The 19,845-nt window shown below is 39.4% G+C and overlaps 1 protein-coding gene across 2 annotated transcripts in view; it reads left to right on the top strand.

The window, feature by feature from the left end:
- The window catches only part of CEP128 (centrosomal protein 128), a 483,382-nt gene extending 469,094 nt beyond the window's left edge, over nucleotides 1–14,288 (top strand). Inside the window, exon 27 of one of the 2 annotated variants that reach the window (XM_017873844.1) lies at nucleotides 12,843–14,288. The gene's annotated coding sequence lies outside the window, so the exon portion shown is untranslated. Of the gene's footprint in view, nucleotides 1–1,761; nucleotides 1,979–12,842 lie in introns of those variants that run through there. The other variant, XM_017873838.1, reaches the window with a different exon arrangement.
- Nucleotides 14,289–19,845: the final 5,557 nt, after the last annotated feature.

Genomic DNA, 19,845 nt, shown 5'->3' with positions numbered 1-19,845 from the left:
TTCCATTGAAGTTGCTGAAGCCTACAGGGGGAGAAACACAGCTGGGAGAAATCTGGCTTGATGTTTTTCCCATTGGCTAAGGTCATATTATTTCTTTGACTAGTGTCTGACTGGAAGGCTGAAAACCAGTTGGTTATATAATGTTTTATGCACCCAGTTTCTCAGAACCACTAACTTTTCTTATTGTTATAGTTTACCTACCTATTTTTACTAATAAAGAGCTAAAATCTATAACTTAATAAAGTAGTACGCACACAGCATTTAAAGTTTACATGTATAAAAAATGCCTACCTACTTAAGAAAATGAACCTTCTTTTCTTCATTTTTCTCCTTTCAAGTATGATAAGTGCATTTTTCATTTTGAGTCTCGGTTCAGTGATATGCAAAGTACATTTAGAGCCATTTAGTAGTTGTTACATTTTCTCTAATCTGTATTGCATTTTGTAGTTAGATAACACATCGTGTTTAAAATAGGACCAAAATCTAACATATAAGGAGATGGCACATTTACTTAGCAAACTCTTTTTTTTTTTAGGAAGGAATAAAATACCTCAAATTGTTTTACTCAGGATTTGTTCTTATTATAAATGCAACTACACATCCTATGGTAGCCAAGAATGTGAATGATCTTTGAGTAATTTTCCAAGAGTCTTACACCCCCTCCCCAGACAGACTGTTCCAGTGTTTTCTCTCAATTTAAAACAAAACAGAAAATTTGTGATTTTTCATGGCCTTCAAATGAGGAAGCTGTTCTCACGAAAGCATCTGGTTTTCTTGGATCAAAACTAAATTATGAACCTTAGCTGGAAAGGAAATTTGGGAAAGTTTGTATATAAAGGCATTTCATGCACCAAAGTATGATATGAAAATAGTTCCATCTTTCAACATTTAAGTTCTCAAATGTTTAGCAATAGAAACATATCAACTTATCCCTATTTGACAAAAGAAATTTAAACCACGAAAGATTCCATTTAGTTTCATTTCCTTACAAAACACGACACATCTAATTTAAGGCTGGAAGAAATGCTTACATGGAAAAGCAGAGCTTTAGATTCCAAGCCCCCAAATAAATTTCAGAAAATTCATCCTAGCTTTTGATTAGTAACAAAGTAAACCAATCTGCTCTTTGGCGAAACCAGCCGCACCTTGTAGTTCTAACCTCATCTGGCCCTCATCTGCCCCTATTGGCTTCTCCTGCTGTATCTATGCCTATGGCCATATCCTACCTAAATTCAAGCCCAGCACAAGTCACCCTTATTGTTCTACCAGGATAGCCCCTATTGTGGACCTCTGAAGTCTAGTAACTGTTCCACCCACACTATAAGGGCCAACTCTAGGGTTTGTAGCCCCTGCATTTCTTTCCAGAAGTAGCAAATTAGGAAATGATTTATATTGCATATGTCTTTGGCCATTCTTATGACTAAAACCCTAGGGATACTTCTGTGGTTGGCATCTTTTCTTCTCTAACATAGCTGGATTCTGACGTGGGTGCAAAGCCCTGTGATAATTGTGGATGTGAAGTTGCTCTCTACAGGAATATACTGGATTTCTAAACTGCATGTTAGCTACATGTTAGCTCCCTTTCAGGAAGATATTTGAAACAATAGATCATCTGATGGCCTCCATTTTTTATAATGTAGAACCTAATGTCTCTGAGCATATAAATGAGAATGTTGGGAGGTGGGAAATGCTACTATAGTCCAAACAGAGCCTTGCAATATTTATCACCTGTACTTACAATGATAACTTGCTATGTTTCAGGAAACTGAAGTTACACAGCTGCCAATTGCCATTCTCTGGACGAATGCTCTCTTTTTCTCAAACAGACAGATGCTAGGTTGTCCTACGCAGTCTATCTTCTGCTGCCCCATATGACCTCACAACTTGTCGCTCTCTCATTTTCAATTACTTTTAGTGAAGCAGTTTGACTGGTATTATTTAAATAAAATTAAAGTTACAATTTATCCTTACATATTGGAACTCTGTGTCATCTTAGCTGTATACTTCATTGGAAATAAAGATCAGAATACTGGCTTGAGGCTATATATATATATATATTTTTTTTTTTTTTTAACAAAACTAGTGGATACTGAACTACCAACAGTTCAGATGTTACAATTTAAAAGTAAAAAAACATTCTGAGGGAAAGTAGGATAATGTTATATGTTCCTTAATCACTAGCTCACAATCTTCTTTACATAATGATTTAATATTTTCTTAAAATCATGCTTGCTTAAAAAAATGCCAAGTTTAATTTTGATAGTATTAGGTTTTCCATTACATTATACAGTTTCCTTTTGTTTTTTTTTCTTACAAATTTTTAAATTGAGAGTCAGGTGTACTTGTGAGTCATTTGAAGCCACCAAGCATTCAAATGACTTTCAAAAGTGCAAGACACTTTGCCAATAATGCAAAAATTTGTACTTCGAAACAGTGCATCTCTTTGTCCTTGAGATACTGTATTTCTATTGGAAATATTTTATCTCTCCCAGTCTGTCTCTCTTTGATATCCTTCTCTGGTATCCAGTCCTCTCCTCAATGATCTTTAGAAGCAACTTTCTGTCCTTTTTTAGGGCCTGCCTGTGGGCTAGAGTCATACTCACTTGCCCTGTGCATGTATTTTAAGATAACAGGATAATCGCAAGCATAAGGAGTTAGTGAGATTATTCATGAAACACTTTTGTTATTTTTTTTAAGATGTGAGCTGATCTATTAACCAGGTGTGAAAGATTTCTCTTGGTAAAATAAGATCATTATTCTTCATCCTTGTATGATAATACACAGCTATTTTTAATACAGTGTTTATAGGTACTTCATATATCAGAGAACCTATTCATATCACCTTCATCACCTAATAGCCAAAAGAGCAATTCCCAAAATGTGTGTCCAATTGCACATTTGATTTAAAATTTCGATTTCAAATATATCCCCTTTACAAGCTTTTTTCCTCCCTTTTCTTCTTAGCTCTTGAAGCCAGCTATTATCAGATCATACTGCATAACTCTTATTCAGTGTTATCCCTAGGGTAGTGGTTATGCTAGTTTAGATTTTGTTTGTCCATTGTTGCTCAGCACTTAGCTGGATAAGGGAATGAAGGATGGCAGGAGTTCTGTAAAATGATATGAACACAGAGGAAGCTGGGTTGCCTTTAATAACACACATTTTAAACTGTTTACTGGAAGGAAAAAACTGTGGTAGCACCTCATCCTTTATGTGATGCAGGGTCCTGGAAAGAAGCATTGTGAGAAGTCCTGTTGAACTTGATGTGCTCTATAAAGTCACATTTCTGATGAACATTGCACTAATCCTTCATGTTCTTTATAGACTGCTGGCTATCAGTTTGGATCTGGGTGCAAAGTGATCAGTTTTCTGATGTTTTTCATTCAGGGTGCCCTGTGCTTGTCTGTCATTTTGGATTTTCATTTTATTTATGCTGTCATTAATTCCACTGTGAGTGAAGATACAGGCTTGATTTATGACTTAGCATATTTGAAACTTCCCATCATAATGAACCCCAAGCTGTTAGTTACCAGAAATAAAACAGTGATGGGTAGCAAAGCCATCTAACATGGTGGCTTTAGGAAGGTGGGCCTTAAAAGAGGTTTGGAGAAACCTACAGATTTCTTTCTTTCTTTCTCCCCCCCCGCCCCCCGCCGGCTCCGGCCTTAGTAAAATAGATGCAACAGTTCTAAGGAGGCACTTCCTGCCCAGAGTCACTGGCAGAGCAGCCTCCGCCCAACAGCTGCAGCTTGAGAGACCTCATGCTGCTGGCCAAGGTTCATTCTGTGCTTTGACCAAGACCACAGCCAATAAAGCCAGTGTGTACCATGGAAAGAGTTTCCCATTTTTTTTTTCCATTGGAGAAGTCTTTTGTGAGGTTAGTTTGACTGTTCCAAATTAACAGTGGTGGTCATTGCTCATTTCTTAATTTTAACTGCGTGTAAACTCACGGATTGGATTCCACTGAGGGTAAATCATAGTTTTGTGAGGAAGATACATATCCTTTTGTTCAACGATTCCTGAAAACAATGGTTCACAAAGGGTGGTCTCAAAACCTGCAGCAGCAGTATCACCTGGGTCCTTGTTAGAATTACATATTCTCTAGCTATCCCCAGACCTATTGATTCAGAAGCTTTGGGGATGGTGCCAACGATCTATGCTGTAACAAATCCTCCAGGTGATTCTGATCAATGGTCAAGTTCAAGAACCGTGCCTTGACATTCATTTTATTATAGTCTTCTCTGAGTTTTAGTGCCTATCCCAAAACAAAAATATGAAAGTGGCTATTTTCCAGGTGAAGTACAAGAGTATTTTCTTTTTAATATGGTTTCCAGTATCATGTGTTCTCCCAGGTGTCTGAGCTGTGACTCAGTCCTGAGGCTCACCCAAGTGAAGGTCTTAAAGTCATTTCCCAAAATGCTTGATTAACTACTAGAGGTTACTTCCCACCTCCTCCTTCTAAAAGACTCTGCCAGGACTCTACCCATTCATCAGAATCATCATCAAGACATCCAATTAAATCAAGGCCTATAGTATAGTTCTTCTGTTTGGTTTGAAGGACAGAAGTAGTACTTGATTGTAAAGGTTGCAAATGTCTTTAGAGTCAAGTTGTAATTCTGTTTTCTCTCACTCCCAGGAACTTCAGAGCAACCTGATTTGGGGCAATGATTCCACATTAACATTTCACATGCAATTTCATTTTTTCTTCTCTATACCAGTGGCTCACAGTCAACCACTGTGTTTCAGGGTAACATTTCCAGACTTTGACATTGTCATGTGAAGGAAGATTTTAATTTGATGATTCCTTGATATTTAAATCTCATCCAGCTTTACTTCAATGTCGACATCAAGATCAGGGATTCTTTTCTACCTTTCCATCTTGTTGTCCCTGAAAGACTGAGAGCTGATAGCCATATATGATTTGTCTTGGCCTTTTATCTTACAGTGTGTACCCCCCTTAAATATAATTGATAATATGAAATATTTGTTTGTATTCAAGTTGATGCCCCTCCCCTTATTGTTTAGGAATGGACTAAAGGAAAACCTACCCAGAATTTTCCGATTCTAAAATGTGTAAATATTTTCAAGAATAGAAGCTTTGCTAAGGACTCACCACCCTTCCAGCCAATTGCAACAGTTAAAGTACTAGAATGTACAGGTCTTGCATAAATAACAAAACCAAGTGAATGGAGCAAACAGCATAGCTCCTCAAACTGTGTTTACAATGTCTTCAGTGATTTTATGGTTTGGAATTTGTACCAAGTGGTAGTGTAGATAATGTCTTTTAAAAACAGCCTACATGAATATACACATGCATTTTATTACACCTGCTGTTATCTACTTTGGAAAAACTTCCCATCATTGAACAGGCACATATGCCGACAATTATATACTTCAATTCCTAAGTTTCCTCAGCACTAGTGGCCTTCCACTCAAGAAAGCATTATTTCCCTTAATTCAATCATCTGTCCATTTATTCATTCATCACTAAATTCTTGTGGACCTATCATGTGCCAAATCTTATTTAATTGGCTAAAAAAGTCTCTAGTATATGTTACCAGTCTTAACTTTGTGATTTTTAAGAATTTCTGTATAATTTATTTACTTGGTATGCTGATAAAGTTGGTTAACTAGACCTACAGGTTTCAGTATGCATAATTCATAATTCCTAACAGCAATTATAATAGTTATACACAATTTGAAGTTGGTACAACTAAACTTAATTATGCTAAACTTTCATTACTCATTCATGTTTCACTGTTTATTGCTCTTCTCAGAAAAAGGAATGAAATTGGACTTTTGGAAAGGAAGAGGGATCTAAAAGTTGTATATATTGAGATAATATCAAGTAAGAGAGCCAAGACCTTCGTGTTATCCTTGACCCATTTTGAGATAAATACTAAAGGCAAAGCCATACTACCCAATAATGATTCTTCTCGTTTTGTTTTTGGGCAGCCTTTACTTTCCACAAGCAAGGATCTTGTGTATATATATGTGAAAATGTATCATTTGTTGGGTATTAACTGAAGATGAGATTCAGATTCTCAGAACCATTACTGGATATAGACTGAACTTCTCATAGACAGATCTCACGTGAGAACAACGCAGTTCTGGAGCCACTGAGGGACAGCTGTCCACAATGGCTGCCGACTTCTGCCTGGGGCTACCTTGATTCCACTGCTTTTCAGCTGCAGACAATGTGTTATTTCTCACACTAATGACCACAATTCAGGTCAGATTTCTCTACCCTTTCTCTTTTGGGACTGTATTTCTTAGAGGAATGTGCAGTTGTAGACACTGATACCACAGAACAGATAAAGAAAAACTTTCCCGTGCAATATTCATTCCAACAGATGTTCAGGCTAAATGTTCAATACCTTTATTGCTCTTCTTAGAGAGTCATTACAAGTGAACTGGAAACAAAGAAAGAATCTAAAGGAGAATAAGTTAAAATCTTCCTGTGGGCTGCAACCCTCATGTTGAAAGCATGGATGTGAGAGGTATCTTCTTTCGTCTTTTCAAATATGTATGAAATTACCCGCTTTCCTAAGGTGATAACTGATGCCATCAAAGTGGCAATCAACAGAGTGAGATCCATGTTCCTTCTGATACTGATATTAATACCATGACTTTACATAAATGTTTGATCAATTTAACAAAGCAAAACTGCCTTTTACCAACAGAATAATTACAGTCTGCTGATAGCATCATGGGAGCTAATTCCCAAGTTACCTATAATTTGTGTGAGGATGCATGTGGTAACATTGATAACCCAAGCAGGTCTTGGTAAGGTCTGATCAAGGTAAATCATCACCACTTTGGTATTTGCTGTACATTTTACAATTAGTAGCCAGAGGTCTAGCATATAGAAAAAATTATATAAATGAGAACAGAGATTGGCTGGGTGCAGTGGCTCATGCCTATAATTCCAGCATTTTGGGAGGCCAAGGCAGGCAGATTGCTTGAGCTCAGGAGTTTGAGACCAGCCTAGGCAACTTGGTAAAAACCCCATCTCTACAAAAAATACAAAAATTAGTTGGGCATGGTGGCACACACCTGTAGTCCCATCTGCTTGAGAAGCTGAGGTGAGAGGGTCGCTTGAGCCCTGGAGATCAAGGCTGCAGTGAGCTGTGATTGTGCCACTGTACTCTAGCCGAGGCAACAGAATGAGACCCTGTCTCAGAGAAAAAAGAAAAAGAAAAAAGAACGAAGATGAGGGGTTTGACCGTTTTGATACCATCACCTGTTGAACATCTTAACTCCTTCAATCAATATTTTATCCAGAATCAGAAGCTTTAAAAGTTGCATAGAAAATTGCCAGACATAACTAATGGTACCTAGAAAGCAGCTTATTTGTTAAATTACATATAGCTGCTACAAACATGTTACTGTATTTCTAAATTATAAAATGTTTCACTAGACAGTAACCTCTTTGAAGAAAGGCATTGTGTTTTGCCTAGTACTGTGGCTGACATACAGTAAGTGTTCAAAATACATTTACTAACTGAACTAACTCCATCTATACTCTCAACCATCTTTCCTGACCACAGTGAGCAAAGTGTGTTTATTAACTGGTTTTGGTAGCCAAATTTGCAGTCTTTCAGCACTTCACAGAACCACTAGCTTGATTGTATTCATTTAAATTCACATCACACTGTTGTTCTTGGAACTTCCGCCTGATAGTTTAAATCATGCCTTCAGTGCCATGAATGGCATGAAAACCACACCAATCAGATAACATCCCTATGTCACCACTATTAATAACTAATTTACTGAGCATGAAATATGCTGATTTTGCCTTAAAAGATATTAGTAGAGTATCTGTACTGTCATTGCATGCATTATTTCTCTTTTGTGTTTGTGCAAGTCTACAGCTGAAGGCCTGAGTGTGTGTCGGCCATTATACTTGTGGATTTTTGTGTGTGTGTGTGTGTATATATATATATATATATATATATATCTTTCATCATCACATGCTTCCACAGGACTAGCCACTGGATGGTTAATGTGGAACAAAATCCTTGAAATTGTAATATTGCTCCCTTAAATTCTAAGTTGGCTTTGCAGTGTGCGTTTTTAGGGAAAGTGGAGAGACTCATAATGATAAATAACATCAATTGTTCCCTGATCTTTGATTTTTCAATATCATCCTCAGTAAGTTGAGCTTCACCCCCTATAGGATGTGGCAGGTTAATCTTTGCTGAGCCTTCTTGACCTGCCAATATTTGGCTAATGTACAAGCTGGTTGTGGTTTGGTTGCCTCTTCATCCCACCAGTGATCCTTTATTTTAAGATATTTGGCTTGAGAAACTTGCTTAGCTCACATGCCAATTTCTTGTCATTTAGCAATTTATTTGCTTACTTGGGCTAAGTGTCTGCTATAAAAATCACTTAGAATTGTGTACTTCTGTCCCTCTTTGTTTCTTTACCTTTACTATTTCCTCTCTCTCCACATTGCCATTGCAATTCACAACCCTTTCTACTAAAATGTTTGGCACATTTTGAAATTTAGGTCATAAAGTTTGAGCTTCCCAAGGTTCGGCTTTTTCAGCTGATATGTCGGGTGATGAACTGTTGTTGAAGCAGTGGATAATGTGCTTTTCATGTGTCTTGTCACTCATATTAACAAAGCTTCCTAGGCCCTATGCTATAGTTAGATAGTACAAGTTTTTTAGTATAGATACCATAATGCAACTTGATGCTTGTCAGCCTGGTAAGAGTGCTATTCATTCTAAGCTTCTGGTGCATGCACAATGAAAGAAACTGCCATTGTACTTCATGTTACTGATGACATTATAAGAAAGTGCATACTACACTGCATGTTTCTGGACAACACAAGCATTGGAATAGTCAAGAACCATATGCTTCTTTGTCTCTATAGCAGTAAATCAGTAGTAGCTGACATAACATCAATGACTTTTGTTTTGAAGTTATCCAACATACTAAACATAGGAAAAGACACCCCCAATCGGTGACTTCTAAAAGCCCAGCTCTGTAATAGATACTCGGAAAAATGTGCAAAGAATGTAGCATTTCTGCTATTATAGTTGTTTGGGTAAATATAAATATTTAGTGAATGAATGCAATCTGGAAAAAACAGGATTCTTTTAACTCCTCTCTTCGTAAAAAAAACGAGTGGCACTTTTTCTTTAAAAAAAGTATTCCATCACCCAAACTACATTTATCTCTCTTTGTCCCTTGACAAGATAACAGCTATACCAGAATTTTGGTCAGGTTTTAAAAATAAAAGCTCCTAAGTATTAAGTCTACCTACTTTTATTACTAGAGAATATTCATATTTATTTTGTCACCCCAGATAATATTAAGAATTACTCTAATAGCCTTTTTAGGTTTAGATACTAAAGTAGGAATTCGGCTATTTAAGGTGAACTAGCATCTACATACATCTAAATGGGTGGATTTAAAACGACAATCTCTGGTTGGCTGTCCTGACTACTGTAAGGAGATTAGTGTTAGGTCCAGAGAAATCCTGTCTGTGTCTGTCACTAATTGCGATGTGACACTGAGCCTGCCATTTTACCTCTCATGGCTCTTTGCTGTTAACTGAGGAAGTTGAATAACTGAGTCACTTTCCATTTCTATAGTTTATGAATATACTGTTGAAGTATAAAATAACATTCAGCACTGGATTAAAGCGGACAATATATAGTCTGAATCTCGCAAAGCTAATGCTAAGAGAGACCAAACCATCTTTGAATTATAAGCCTTGTGATATGGTTTGGGTGTGTCCCCACCCAAATCTCAACTTGAATTATATCTCTGAGAACTCCCACATGTTGTAGGTGGGATCCAGGGGCAGGTAATTCAGTCATGGGGGCCGGTCTTTCCCATGCTGTTCTCCTGATAGTGAATAAGTCTTACAAGATCTAATGGGTTTATCAGGGGTTTCTGCTTTTGCTTCTTTCTCATTTTTCTCTTGCCACTGCCATGTAATAAGTGCCTTTTGCCTCCTGCCATGATTCCGAGGCCTCCCCAGCCATGTAGAACTGTAAGTCCAATTAAAGCTCTTTTTCTTCTCAGTCTCGGGTATGTCTTTAGCAGCAGCATGAAAATGGACTAATACAGTAAATTGTCACCAGTAGAGTGAGGCGTTGCTGAAAGCATACCTGAAAATGTGGAAGTGACTTTGGAACTGGGTAACAGGCAGAGGTTGGAACAGTTTGGAGGGCTCAGAAGGAAACAGGAAAATGTGGGAAAGTTTGGAACTTCCTAGAGACTTGTTGAATGGCTTTACCCAAAATGATGACAGCAATTTGAACAATAAAGGTCCAGGCTGAGGTGGTCTCAGGTGGAGATGAGGAACTTGTTGGGAGCTAGAGTAAAGGTGACGCTTGTTGTTTCAGCAAAGATACAGGCGGCATTTTGCCCCTGTCCTAGAGATTTGTGGAAATTTGAACTTGAGAAAGCTGATTTAGGATATCTGGCAGAAGAAATTACTAAGCAGCAAAGCATTAAAGAGGTGACTTAGGTACTGTTGAAGTCATGCAGTTTTATAAGGGAAGCAGAGCATAAAGTTTGGAAAATTTGCAGCCTTACTATGCAATAAAAAAGAAAAACTTATTTTATGGGGAAAATGTCTCCTGGCCATGTCAGAGATCTTCTCAGCAGCCCCTCCCATCACAGGCGTGAAGGCCCAGGAGGAAAATATGGTTTCCTGGGCCAGGCCCAGGGTCCCCTTGTTGTGTGTAGCCTAGGGACTTGATGCCCTGGGTCTCAGCCACTCCAGCCATGGCTGAAAGGGACCAGTGTACAGGTCGGGCTGTTGCTTCAGAGGGTGGAAGCCCCAAGCCTTGGCTGCTTCCACGTGGTGTTGAGCCTGCGGGTGCATAGAAGTCAGGAATTGAGGTTTGAGAACCTCTGCCTAGATTTCAGAAGATGGATGGAAATGCCTGGATGCCCAGGCAAAAGTTTGCTGTGGGGGCAAGGTTCTCATGGAGAACCACTGCTAGGGCAGTGCAGAAGGGAACTGTGGGGTCAGAACCCCCACATAGAGTCCTTACTGGGGCACTGTCCAGTGGAGCTCTGAGAAGAGGACCACCATCCTCCAGAACCCAGAATAATAGATTCATCAACAGCTTGCACCGTGTGCCTGGAAAAGCCACAGACACTCAACACCAGTCCATGAAAGCAGCTGGGAGGGAGGCTGTACCCTGCAAAGCCACAAGAGCAGAGCTGCCCAAGACCGTGACAGCCCACCTCTTACGTTGGCATGACCTGGATATGAGACCTGGAGTCAAAGGAGATCATTTTGAAGCTTTAACATTTGACTGCCACACTGGATTTATGACTTGCATGGACCCTGTAACCCCTTTGTTTTGGCCAGTTTCTCCCATTTGGAATGGCTGTATTTACCCAATACCTGAACCCTCATTGTATCTAGGACGTAACTAGCTTGTTTTTAATTTTACAGGCTCATTGTTGTAAGGGACTTGCCATGTGTCATGAGACTTGGGACTGTGGACTTTTGGGTTAAGGCTGAACTGAGTTAAGACTTTTGGGGACTGTTGGGAAGGCATGATTGGTTTTGAAATGTGAGGACATTAGGTTTGGAGGGGCCAGGGGCAGAATGATGTGGTTTGACTGTGTCTGCATCAAAATCTCAACTTGTATTGTACCTCCCAGAATTCCCACGTGTTGTGGGAGGGACCCAGGGGGAGGTAATTCAATCATGGGAGCCAGTCTTTCCTGTGATATTCTCGTGATGGTGAATAAGTCTCATGAGATCTGAATGGGTTTATCAGGGGCTTCTGCTTTTGCTTCTTCCTCATTTTTCTCTTGCTGCTACCATGTAAAAAGTGCCTTTCACCTCCCGCCATGATTCTGAGGCCTCCCCAGCCACGTGGAGCTGTGAGTCCAATTAAACCTCTTTTTGTTCCCAGTTACAGGTGTGTCTTTATCAGCAGTACGAAAATATACCTTGTTTTTCAATGTTTTATTCAATAATGACCTGTCTGTAAAATCATTTTACTTGCATAATCCACCCTCCACCTCCTTTTTACATGTTATACTTTGCTTAAAAATAGTGTAGGATTAGAATCCTTCCTCTTGCACAACTTACTAACTGTGTGATTTGGGGTAATTTACTTAACATTTCTGAGCTTCATTTTTCTTATTTCTATAAAGGAACTAATTGTATCTGCCTTAAAAGAGCTGTTAGGAGACTTATATGTAATGGCTCATGAAAAGTGTCAACCTTAGAACCTGGCACACAGAGGCTCATCATAAATGTTTCTTACCATCTAGGCCTTATGCACTTCATCCATAAACTCTGAGGTTCTGTCTCTATTTATTAATCAGCAACAAATCACAGAAGCTGTAGAACAATGAGTGGCAAAGCTAACTGGACTCTGGCATTGCATATTTATCCTGTTAGATTGCATTAATTCATCAAATATTTACTGAATGCCAGGTCAGATACATAGAAATAGATATGTTGTTATAAGCATGTCTTCAAATCTACCTATGTATCAAAAAAGGGGATATTGTTTACTCTATACCTAACAAGTATCATGTTCTATATGCAAACAGTATTCAGAAGAGCTTTAAATATTTTAACTCAATCCTCACAACAACCCTATGCGGTTAATATTATTATCATTTTCATTCAAGAATGTATCTTATATGAGGAAATTGAGGGACAGAGAGATTGAGTAACTTACCCAAGATCACATTTTGGTAAGCATGGAGCCCAAATTGGAATGCAACAGTATGTGTTGCTTTAGAATCCATATGTTTTGTCACTCAGCTACATATGCAAAGTGTCATTTAAAAATTATTTTAAAGAATCAATGACACCAATGAGTCTTTTCTCTCCCTCATAGAGGGTGTTTTAAATAGTATTTCCAGGAAACGAAGGATGGAAGGCAGCTGTCAACCACACTACACTGCTTAAATCTCATGGAGCCTTGATGGTGCCTCAGGTTTTGCTACGCCTATCTTCTCTGTGACCCAAGAGAGGGAACAAAGAGCAGCCAGGTGGGGTTAGATGCTGGGGGCTTAAGCAGTAACTGACTCCATTTTCTGTTTCTACACTCCAGCCAATGCCAAGCGATTTTTAAAAAAAAAAATTAAATACTTTTCTGCCCTATCAAATACAGGGTACACTACTGAAAGAAGGCTCTGCTAGTAAAAATTGTTTTTTGATTCAAGCAGAAAAAAAGGGGGAACACCGTGGGTGTCAGATGAAGCTGAAGAGAAGTGTCCAGGAAGAGAGGGAGGAATGGGGAGCTTTTCTTTTGAGTGTCCTATTAAAATGTGTGAGTGGAAGTTGGGGGTGGATTTCATGAGTAAATATGGAATTTTGCCACCGAATTCTTTCCTCCAGAGCTAATATTCTCATGGGATATTAATATTAATACAAGGAAAAGGCCCTGGGTGAAGAAAATTATTTTCCCCTTCAGGGGCAGAGTTCTCTCAGGATGACTGTGAGGTTAAAGAGTTCCAGAAAGTACTAGTAGAACTTTAAGCACACTATCATTAACAGACAGAAAAACAGACTATGACCTATTGGATTCTTTTTGGAAAGTAGAAAAGAGGAACCTGGTAAAATCAGCCAAAGCAAGGACCTTTCCCTCCCTGCTTAGAACTTGCTAAGCTTTCCATAGTGTGTGGGCCTTTTAGTTCTACTCATTATTCAGGCCTAATTCAGGTGATCAAAATAGAAATGCATGGGACAGGTGACTGACATTACTGCATCATGGTTTAGATATATAGATAACATGGGGAGGTGCTTTACATTTTACGAATTTGATCATATTTCTTTTATTTATGGTTTCTCTGAATCATTCTTTTGGAACATTCTAAAAGAGCCGGAGGAAAAAAATGGAAGTTTTTCTCAATCAACTTGACTTAGTGGATAGCTAAATGTCCAGTTTCAAAAGCTTATCCTTTTGAAATACTTTTTTATTAATAAAAGCCCAAAGAAACCTTAATATGGACCACATAACTATAATGTAATTTTTCCAAGGTGGGAAAGGCAATAATACTATACTATTAGAATATATGGATTTTCATAAGAGCAGCTGTTGTTTCACTAAGGTTTACATTATTTTAGGTTCTAGTTTTCTGTTTGGAGGTATGTTAATGAGTTCCTTGTTTAATTTATTCCCATTCTCTATATTTCTGATTCTTACTTGTATGATGTGGTTTATATTCATTGTTTTGATGTGATAGGCCTTCTTGTTGGCTTTTCTTATTAAATGCTTAACAAAAATAAATAATAACTAATAATAATAAATAAAATATTATAACATTAATTGTTAAATCAATGAGATTCTTTAAAACAGTTATTCTTACAAACAGTTGTGTGTCCTTGACTAAATTTTTTTTTTTTTTTTTGAGACAGAGACTCACTCTGTCACCCAGGCTGGAGTGCAGTGGCACCATCTGGGCTCACGGCAACCTCCACCTCCTGAGTTCAAGCGATTCTCCCACCTCAGCCTCCCGAGTAGCTGGAATTACAGGCGCGTGCCACCACACCTGGCTAATTTTTGTATTTTTAGTAGAGATGGGTTTTCACCATGTTAACTAGGCTGGTCTTGAACTCCTGACCTCAAGTAATCCATGTGCCTCAGCCTCCCAAAGTGCTGGAATTCAGGCATGAGCCACTGTGCCCAGCCTCTTGACTAAATTTTTTAGCCCTGTGTGTACCTAATGTTTTGCATGTGGGCAGTTATCTGAGTACATACTGTGGGATAGTTTACAGAACTGAACTTCAATTTCAGTTACACTGGATGTAAATGAGCAATGAAAAAAATATAAACAAGCCCACGAATGCAGACTTTCCTCTGGGCAATTTGAAGCCAGTAACGTATAATCAACTAAAAAATAAGCTTGTTTTATACCACGTTTATGCTAAGACTTGCCACACAGTGGGAAATAAATACCAGAAAGTAGGTACCTTCGGGTATATTTATAGGCTAACCCTTTGAATCTTTGGTTAATAAAGCAATTCTTCTGATGCTTTGAATACTTGGGACTTGAGGGTTGCAGTTAATTGCATTAAATTAGGATGATGAGAAATACATTCTGGCTTCAATTCTTCCAGTTGGAAATCTTCCTAAAATATATGAGTAGTTTTTCTCAACTAGCAAGAAAATGAATTTTATCAATCTATTTTTTTATGATTTAGACCTGGCATGCCTGAGGGATATAATTCTCAATACCAATCATCATTGTACAATATGATATGTAGGTAGAAGATACAGGATGAAATAGATGAGACCATCTGTATTATTGGCCTCAGAATAGTGGTTAGTCCATCAGTCACCACAAGGACTCTATTATAGTCCTGCCCTATGCAGACTGCTGGAGGAGATATAAAACTATCATAAGTATTTGTTTGTACATTTTAAGATATTTAGCAGCATCCGTGGGCTTTTTGTTGTTATTATTGGAAGAGCAGAAATAACAGACATAGTTCCTGTGCGTGGAATGCAAATTCAGAAAATGGAAAAAGCAGAGGTCAAAGAAGATTTTATAGAGGAAGGAGGTTATGAACAGAATCTTGAAGGATGTGTAGCATTGCCAATGCAATGCTTGAAGGATGTGCTTGATGACTAAGGGGTCACTGTTTTGACCCCTCAGTTAAATAAATCATTTAACAGTTTTAATGTAGCTTACTGAAATTTTTCTCATCACAGTTACCATTAAAACTGTTAAATGATTCATGAAGATTTTAAAGACAAATTTTCTTAGGACCTAGGCATACCCTCAATGTTCACCATGTAGGTAGATGTGGAATTTAGGGGCCAAATTTCACTTTTCCCCAGTATAATTTTTATATGACCTACCATTCAGTAAAGAGATTTCTCCTCCACTTTATCTTGCTTCATCTACTCTTCTTAGTCTCTTCTTTTTCTTGCCCTCTGTTTCTTCATTCTTCCTCCTCCTATATTATTTTCTTCACATCCTTCTTTACCTTTTCAGGTTAGGGTGATGTAGGCCTGTGAGAAGAGAATCCACAGTCATAAGCAGTGTACTGTGTTAGTCATCCTGTGGCCTCTGAAGCAAATTACAAACTAGATCAGTTAAAACAACAGAAATGTATTCTGTCACAGTTCTGGAGGCCAGAAGTCCAAAATCAGTTTCACCAAACAGAAATGAAGGTATCACCTCCACAGAAGAATCAATCTCTTGCCTCTTCCGAGTTCTGATGACTTCCAGCTTCGGTTTGCGGCTGCATTACTCCAGTCGCTGCCTCTGTGGTCACATGGCCTTCTACTCTTCTCTGTGTGTCAGATCCCCCTCTTACAAGGACATTAATGATGCTATTTAGGGTCCAGACAGATAATCCAAGATAATGCCCTAAATCTCAAGGTCCTTAACTTAATCATACCTACAAAGATCCTTTTTTCAAATAAGGTAACATTTATAAATTCCAAGGATTAGAGAATTGATATGGTATGGCTCTGTGTCCCCACCTAAATTTCATCTCAAATTGTAATCCACACATGTCAAAGGGAGGACCTGTAATTTCCATGTTTCAAGGAAGGGAAAGGGAAGTGACTGGATTATAGAAGCAGTATCCTCCATGTTGTTCTCATGATAGTCTGTGAATTCTCACAAGATCTGATGGTTTTATAAATGGCAGGTTTTTTTGTGCTCATGCACACTTTGTCCTGCCACCTTGCGAAGAAGGTGTTTGCTTCTCCTTCTGCCATGATTGTAAGTTTCTTGAAGCCTCCCCAGCCATGCAGAACTGTGAATCAAATATTTTCTTTATAAATTACCCAGTCTTGGGTAGTATCTTGATAGAAGTGTAAGAGCGGACTAATACAGTAAGTTAGTACTAGGAATGGGGGACTGCTATAAAGGTACTTGAAAATGTGGAGGCGGCTTTGGAATTGGGTAGCAGGCAGAGGTTGGAACAGTTTGGAGGGCTCAGAAGAAGACAGGAAGATGGGGGAAGGTTTGGAACTTCCTAGAGACTTGTTGAATAGTTTTGACAAAAATGCTGATAGTAATATCGACAATGAAGTCCAGGCTGAGGTGGTCTCAGATGGAGATGAGGAACTTATTGGGAACCAGAGCAAAGGTCACTCTTGCCATGCTTTAACAAAGAGATTGGCAGCATTTCACCCCTGCCCTAGAGATCTGTGGAACTTTGAACTTGAGAGAGATGATCTGAAATTGGAACTTATGTTTAACAGGGAAGCAGAGCATAACAGTTTGGAAAATTTACAGCCTGACAATGAGATCGAAAAGAAAAACCCATTTTCTGGGGAGAAATTCAAGCCTGCTGTAGTAATTTGCATAAGTAACTAGGAGCCAGATGTTAATTGCCAAGATAATGGGGAAAATGTCTCTAGGGCATGTCAGAGACCTTCACAGCAGCCCCTCCCATCACAGGCCTGGAGTCCTAGTGGGAAAAATGGTTTCATGGGCTGGGCCCAGGACCTTGCTACTTTGTACAGTCTTGGGACTTGGTGCCCTGCATCCAGCCATGGCTAAAAAGGGACAATGTACAGCTCAGGCTGTTGCTTCAGAGAGTGCCATCCCCAGCCTTGGCAGCTTCCACATGGTGTTGGGCCTGCAGGTGCACAGAAGTCAAGAATTGAAGTTTTGGAACTTCTGCCTAGATTTCAGAGGATGTATGGAAACACCTGCTACAGAAGTCCAGGCAGAAGTTTGCTGCAGGGTTTGAGCCCTCATGGTGAACCTCTGCTAGGGCAGTGTGGAAAGGGAAATGTGGGGTTGGAGCGCCCACATAGAGTCCCCACTGGGGCACTGCTTAGTGGAGCTGTGAGAAGAAGGCCACAGTCCCTCAGGCCCCAGAATGGTAGATCCACTGACAGTTTGTACTGTGTGCCTGGATAAGCCACAGACACTCAATGCCAGCCCATCAAAGTAACTGGGAGGGGGCCTGATTATTCCACAGGGGCAGAGCTGCCCAAGACTGTGGGAGCCTACCACTTGCATCAGCATACCCTGGATGTGAGACATGGAGTCAAAAGAGACTTTTTAGGAGCTTTAAGATGTAATGACTGTCCCCTGCTGGATTTCAGACTTGCGTGGGGCCTGTAGCTCCTTTGTTTTTGGCTAATTTCTCCCATTTGGAATGGGAGCATTTTGCAATGCCTGTACCTCCACTGTATCTTGAAAGTCACTAACTCGTATTTGATTTTACAGACTCATAGGTGAAAGGGATTTGCCTTGTCTCAGATGAGACTTTGGACTTGGACCTTTGAGTTAATACTGAATGAGTTAATGTGGGGGTCTGTCTCAGAGACCCTGACCCAACAATGGATGAATAACATACAGTGACACAGATATTTTGCCTGTTAGTCCAGCTGAGGGTCCGGGCCACCTACAGACACCAAGGAGGGTGCTGTAGAGTTGCAGCTGTGGACTCAATCAGCCAGCAAAGCTCACATTTATTCAGTATAGATTAAATGACAAAGATCTTGAGTACACACCACCAGAGAGTAATTGACACTGCCCACCTCCTGAGTAGAGAGCAATTATGCACCCATGGTTGATCCAAGGTTGGTTTTAGGACCACATGAGTAGACAAGCTATTTAGATAAACTACTCTACATTCCTTTGTATCTGTGCCCTAAACTATTAACTCAATGTAAGGATTAGGCTGCCTTCAGCCTCATCTATTACTGGAGTTTATGCAAACCAGCCCCCAACCAGCCTTCCAAGAAGGTTTGCATCTTTTTCTTATAACTATCTTAAAAATTTTTCCCACTGAGAGGTGAAGCCAGCTGGACTTCCTGGGTCGGGTGGGCACTTGGAGAACCTTTCTGCCTATCCAATCAGCGTTCTGTAAAAATGCACCAATCAGCACTCAGTGTCTAGCTAAAGGATTGTAAATGCACCAATCAGCACTCTGTAAAAATGCACCAATCAGCGCTCTGTGTCTAGCTAAAGGATTGTAAACGCACCAATCAGAACTCTGTAAAATGCACCAATAAGCAGGATGTGGGCAGGGACAAATAAGGGAATAAAAACCGGCCACCCCAGCCAGCAGTGGCAGCCCACTTGGGTCCCTGTCCACACCGTAGAAGCTTTGTTCTTTTGCTCTTCATGATAAATCTTACTTTTGCTCATTCTTTGGGTCCACACCACCTTTAAGAGCTGTAACACTCACCACCAAGGTCTGCGGCTTCATTCTTGAAGTCAGCAAGACCAAGAAACCACCAGAAGGATTAAATTCCAGACACACCACCAGTCTGTCTGAAATCCCACATCTCTCCCTTTTCTGTTCTTTGCATCGGGTTCTGTTGACTGAAGAGTACAGATGTGTGCAGCAACAAGTCTGTCTAGCAAGGTGGTCATTGCTCTTATTCCAGCTTTGCATCCTAGTATTAACAAATAACATAAGACAATCATGAGTATAATTAGCAACATTCTTTTCCAGTCAAAGAGTAACCCCTAGGAGCAGGGATCTAACCAGGAGAGATGATCTTGCATACCCTTCCATATGACTGGGGTGTGTAGATGTATTGTGTGAAGGAATTCTAAAATTTTAGTTTTAAGTTGCTTTACATCTGCTGTTAAATTTTCATGAAAGGTTCCTCAGAGGTATTGTTTCACCTCATCCCAACTATGTATTGATTGACTCCATGGTAGAGAAGTGACACAGATATGTTTATGCTCCCAGTCGCAGTTTAATTGTTGAATGCCAGTGCATCTTGTCACTCCCCCACATATTCCAAGACAGCCTCGAGGGCTTGCAGACGTGCAAAATCTTTTCTTTTTTTTTTTTTTTTTTTTTTTTTTTTTTTTTTGAGATGGAGTCTCACTCATCGCCAAGGCTGGAGTGCAGTGGCACAATCTCGGCTCACTCTCCCAGGTTCACACCATTCTCCTGCCTCA

This window comes from Rhinopithecus bieti, unplaced genomic scaffold (genome assembly GCF_001698545.2).
Source record: "Rhinopithecus bieti isolate Rb0 unplaced genomic scaffold, ASM169854v2 scaffold_6782, whole genome shotgun sequence".
Taxonomy (NCBI): Eukaryota; Metazoa; Chordata; class Mammalia; order Primates; family Cercopithecidae; genus Rhinopithecus; species Rhinopithecus bieti.
This window is presented reverse-complemented; position numbering and strand designations above follow the sequence as displayed.